Here is a 6,000-nt window from a genome sequence, read left to right as displayed (position 1 = left end):
GAGTTGATTTTAAGCACAGTTTGAACTGTGATCCAAAGCTAAGTGTTTTAATCAGACACATCAGGAAGGAGGATTTAGATCAATGAGAGTCTCTAGGACACGGTAAGAGACTTTGAACCATTAAGTACTTTACCTTGAGACTACTAGTGCTGACTGGAAAACAAAGAGTTTAGTGTTCCATTTCCAAATCCGCCCTGATGTATTGTCTAACACTGAGCTGAAACATTTATTTGCGTTCAGCAAAGTGCACAATCATTCATAGTTTCTATTGTCACATCATTTATGATGCATGGCTGCTTTGAAGGCTTTTTGAGCTCTTATCAACACAACACATCAAATAACTAAACACCATAAGGAATGCTAGCTACTCTGAGCAATTCTAGAATAACCTACATGTGTCTGCTCTCAGGCTTTATTAGAATTTTAGCTCTTTGGCTACATTTGTAGATATACATACATTGTACACAAAATGAATTTTAAATTTTAATTGAGGTATTAGGTATTGGTCATTTTTAAAACCTAGCTCTTGTATAACAGTTTGATATCTATGGATTTCAAAGTGCCTTACAAAGGAGGTCAGTATCATTATCCTCATTACACAGATGGGGAAACCAATAGAAGGGCAGTTAATAGAAAATGATAGTAATTCTTGAGCCTTGTGAGTTATGGAATGTGTCACTTCCATTCACAGCTGTTTAGAGGAAAAAGACCAGAAAGTGGTCGGAAGAGTCCACTTCCCCCTCCAAGAAGTAATCTGGAAAACCTCAGGGGCCCTGCATGGGGTTCTTCCTGCACGGATGCAATTGCAGGTCTGAGGGCTTAGACCCTAATTTTGCAAAGACTTAAGCAAGTGCTTAAGTTTAGAAGCCGTGAGTAGTTCCACTGAAATCAATGAGACTACTCACAGTGCATAAGTGTCTGCAGGTAAGGGTGTAAGTCTGAACAGACTCAAGATCACATCTTGGTACTCTTTTTGGACCATGTGAGCAGCACCTTCAGGTCATGATCAGAGTCGGAGGGTGGGATGGGGAGGATGGCCCAATTACCTAATCTGTAATGGCAGATCACTCTACAGTATCGGGAGACAATAATTCTGTACGTGAATTACAAACGGGGAAAACCACAGTCATCTGTTTATTCTTGTTCCTTTCCTGATGCTCATTCTTCCTGTCTATTTTGGTTTGATTGGTCTTTATTATGCTGTTCTGGCAGGTGTCCCTCAGTGGTGCTATTACATAGTTTTCTTCTGAGTTCTTTCTTAGTGTGCAAGCAATCAAAAGTGCCATCTTGGCACACAAGCTGTGTTATTGCTAGTTTTTGTTTTGCAAGTTTGTGTGTAGGGGTAGGGAAAGGGTCCTTGGAGAAGGAGCTGTGAGGCTGCATCAGAGCTTGCCCCAAGAATTTACTCTAATCAGAGATCCGAGTTAATTCCTAGTAACTGGACATTAATTTTGGGATGTGATTTCTGAAAAATGGGGTTGTCCTGCATGATGGGGAGGAGGGATAGCTCAGTGATTTGAGCATTGGCCTGCTAAACCCAGGGTTGTCAGTTCAATCCTTGAGGGGGCCATTTAGGGATTGGGGCAAAAATCTGTCTGGGGATTGGTCCTGCTTTGAGCAGGGGGTTGGACTAGATGATCTCCTGAGGTCCCTTCCAACTCTGAGATTCTATGATTTGACCACCTCTGTCATGTAAATAGTGCAAACTAAACATAGGATCTGAGCTACTGATTTCTTCTGAACTGGGAAGCCAACCTGCAAGGCCCCAGACATCTGCTACCACTCATCTGAGGGACAATGCTGGTGTCAGCAAGGGACGCTAGTGCCTGTAAAAGGGGAATGATACATTTAAAGACTGGTGTGGTAGCATAAGCCTCATTTATGGCATTAAACCACAGGTCATTTTGGTGCACTACTTTCTGGCACCCTCATTTTAGTCCCAAAGTTACCTTCCTTCCATCAAACTGGGAGTTGTTTCATTTTCATTGTTGAATATGGTTTAAATCAGAAATGAAGCATGAAACTAAAAAAAGAAAAATATACTTATGCTGAAGAAATGAATCCCACAGCAATCAGTTGCCTGTGTAAGTAATTTTTTTTTGCCCTCATTTTGCATTGGATACATGCGTCTTGGCAGTTAGAGATGCTTTAGTGCACAACAATAAATATAGAAGTTGGGTATTATCCTTTTAAATGGTCAGGGCTGCCCAGAGGATTCAGGGGGCCTGGGGCAAAGCGGGGAAGCTGCGGTGCTTGTACTCACCCGGCGGCGGTCCGGGTCTTCGGCGGCATTTCTGCGGCGGGGGGCCCTTCGGTTGCTCCGTGTCTTCGGCAGCACTGAAGGGCTCCCCCGCCGTTGAAATGCTGCTGAAAATCCAGACTGCTGCTGGGCCGGGGCTCGGGGCCTGGGGCAAATTGCCCCACTTGCTCCCTCCCTCCCCGGGTGGCCCTGTAAATAGTGTGTGAGCCCTCTGGTAACCGTCACAGTCTATTCTGGTGGAGTCTAGCAGAACATGACCAGAGAACATAGCGAAGCTTAGTGTGCTGTAAAAAGTGAATAAACACAGCCATTTGGTCCCCACTGTGCCTGTGGTTCCTTCACATTGTTTGTTTTTGTGTAAAGAGTGCACGCCACCTATTTTTGTCTCTGAATTGCAGGAAGGTCTGGAGCAGTGATACTCAGACTGAGGCTTACAAGCCTCAAATGGCTCTTGAATGTGTTTCCAGTAGCTCTTTGCAGCCCATGATATTAAAATACTGTGTGATTTAATTATTAACCAGTCAGCATGCTTTTACTCTGTTAATCAATTGTAATTGATAAAATAATGCTATTTGGTCAGTCATTTTGCTGTGAGAATAAGATATAAAAATTAAATATTTCCCCTATCATACTGTTTTAAATATGAATATATAGCACTATTGTAAATGAAATAATGAATTCACACGACTGTGGCTCTTTTGGATAATTAGGAATCAACATTTGGCTCCTGAAGCACTGAGATCTGAGTATCACTGGACTAGCGCATACTGGCCTAGGCATGTGAAGGTACTTGGCCTTTGTGAAAATTAGATCACTTACATAGCTTCCAAAATTCATATTTAGACACCTAACTTCTGCACATGTATCTGAATTATAAACGAACATGGCCTGTGTCTGTATCCCACACAGTAAGTGTCTTGCAGAAAAGTTTCCGACTCCATTCCAGAGTTGTACACCAACAGATATTTTTTCTTTGAATTGGTTTTTTCTCCCTGCGCCCCTCTCCACTTTACATGGCATAGGAAAGCTGTTTCTGTTCCCACTCATTTCAGCCTGCTGCATCATCTTGGGGAAGGTTATTCAGTTGATCCCTGGAGATAATGAACAATAAGATGAAACTCATCCAAAATCATTGTAGCAAGCTGACAAGGAAGTTAGGTTACTGTTCTTTAAATACATGCACAGATCACTCCCCAAATAGTTAGGTGACTTCCCTATGCACTCTGCTGATAAGAGCAGCAAAGAATCCTGTGGCACCTTATAGACTAACAGACGTTTTGGAGCATGAGCTTTCGTGGGTGAATACCCACTTCCTCAGATGCATGTAATGGAAATATCCAGGGGCAGGTATATATATGTGTGCTAGCAAGCAAGCTAGAGATAACGAGGTCAGTTCAATCAGGGAGGATGAGGCCCTGTTCTAGCAGTTGAGGTGTGAAAACCAAGAGAGGAGAAACTGGTTCTGTAATTGGCAAGCCATTCACAGTCTTTGTTCAATCCTGAGCTGATGGTGTCAAATTTGCAGATGAACTGAAGCTCAGCAGTTTCTCTTTGAAGTTTGGTCCTGAAGTTTTTTTGCTGCAGGATGGCCACCTTAAGGTCTGCTATAGTGTGGCCAGGGAGGTTGAAGTGCTCTCCTACAGGTTTTTGTATATTGCCATTCCTAATGTGTATGTAGAGAAACCAACAGGACTCCACTGGCCATCACATACAGCCCCCAGCTAAAACCCCTCCAACGCATCATCAAGGATCTACAACCCATCCTGGACAATGATCCCACACTTTCACAGGCCTTGGGTGGCAGGCCAATCCTTGCCCACAGACAACCTGCCAACCTGAAACATATTCTCACCAGTAACTGCACACCACACCATAATAACTCTAGCTCAGGAACCAATCCATGCAACAAACCTCGATGCCAACTCTGCCCACATATCTACACCAGCGACACCATCACAGGACCTAACCAGATCAGCCACACCATCACTGGTTCATTCACCTGCACATCCACCAATGTAATATACGCCATCATATGCCAGCAATGCCCCTCTGCTATGTACATCGGCCAAACTGGACAGTCTCTACGGAAAAGGATAAATGGACACAAATCAGACATTAGGAATGGCAATATACAAAAACCTTGCCAATTACAGAACCAGTTTCTCCTCTCTTGGTTTTCACACCTCAACTGCTAGAACAGGGCCTCATCCTCCCTGATTGAACTGACCTCGTTATCTCTAGCTTGCTATACCTGCCCCTGGATATTTCCATTACATGCATCTGAGGAAGTGGGTATTCACCCACGAAAGCTCATGCTCCAAAACGTCTGTTAGTCTATAAGGTGCCACAGGATTCTTTGCTGCTTTTACAGATCCAGACTAACACGGCTACCCTCTGATACTTGCTGATAAGAGGTTAGTGAGATGGCATATCCTGAAGGATGTGCTCTTTTCCAGTTTCAGAACTGGTTCAAAAGGACTGAACCTAACACAATGTACTTTACCCAGTGCTATGCAAGAGCTAATTGTGGGACGTCTGGTAATTCATATCCACGAGGCAGATGGTGAGGTTACATGTGAAGGGTTATCTGGATCATCCTTAAAATAGATGGTGTACTGTAGAAGCGTAAGTATGCTGCTTGCTGCAGAAACAAGCTGGGAACAAGGCACCCATGATAGTTACTAAAGCTTGCAAACAACTGACTTACTGGGACTAATATTGGAAAAAGGGATTTACAGGGAATTGGATGGCTCATTGAGAGGATTGCTAATGGGATAGAGAATCTTTCACTTCTAGGTCATTAGTTCGAATCTGTCGCTGGCCAGTAGTGATCAAAAAGTTGTTTGGTGGCCTGTATGAAATGTTTCACTGCGGCTCCCAGTGGACTGATGTTCTCTTCACAGCTGACAGTTGCATTTGGTGGCAGTGTGAGAGCTAGTGTGGTGACCCCACTGTGATGACTTCAACTGTCAGTGTCCACTTGACCAGCTGTGGGGCTAAACTCAGGGTTTCTTTGCTATGTTTATGCTGGTCTGAATGATCAAGTAAAGTGTCTCTAGCAATTACAAGGCTTTGCCGGAGGGAGTGGAAGGAGGGGAGGCCTGAAAAGACAATGAAATACTGAGGAATAAGACTGTTAAAACTACCATGTCATTGTTGCTTATGTTGTTGCTTAGTTAACACAGTTCAAATAATATAGTTTTGTACTGGATTTAGGCCCCGATTTGGCAAAGCAGCAAGTATGTGCTTAAAACCAGACCATCCCTATGAAGCAAAGTATGTGCTTAAAGTTAAACATTTGTTTAAATGCTTTGCTGAATCAGGGCTAGGAATATTTGTAGCAAAGTGTTGGTATAGGAGCATGAACTAATTTCATTTTTCATTGTGAATAGGCCATTTCAAGCTCTTCTTCTGCTCTCACTAATTAATTGCTGCAGATCAGACATAAAATTTGTAGTTAAAGATGGCACCAACCTCCTGGATCTGAGTTTTGATCAAAAGTTTGAAGCTCATTCTATCTCTGTACTGGGCTGAATTCAAACTCCCTAAACCAGAGGGCTATCTGAATTGGAATCACTGGAGTTCTACAGCGATGTGACTCTAGGTTTTGGTTATATCTGTTAGAGTGAGATGTTCATTGCTTCATCTGCAATTTGGGTTTTGGGCCATCTTTTAATCCCTTAACTAGTGTCTAGATGCTCTGGTTTTAGGTGCTTCAGAATTTACTAAAATTAAGTCCC

This window comes from Gopherus evgoodei, chromosome 7 (genome assembly GCF_007399415.2).
Source record: "Gopherus evgoodei ecotype Sinaloan lineage chromosome 7, rGopEvg1_v1.p, whole genome shotgun sequence".
NCBI lineage: Eukaryota > Metazoa > Chordata > Testudines > Testudinidae > Gopherus > Gopherus evgoodei.
Note: the sequence above shows the minus strand (reverse complement) of the source record.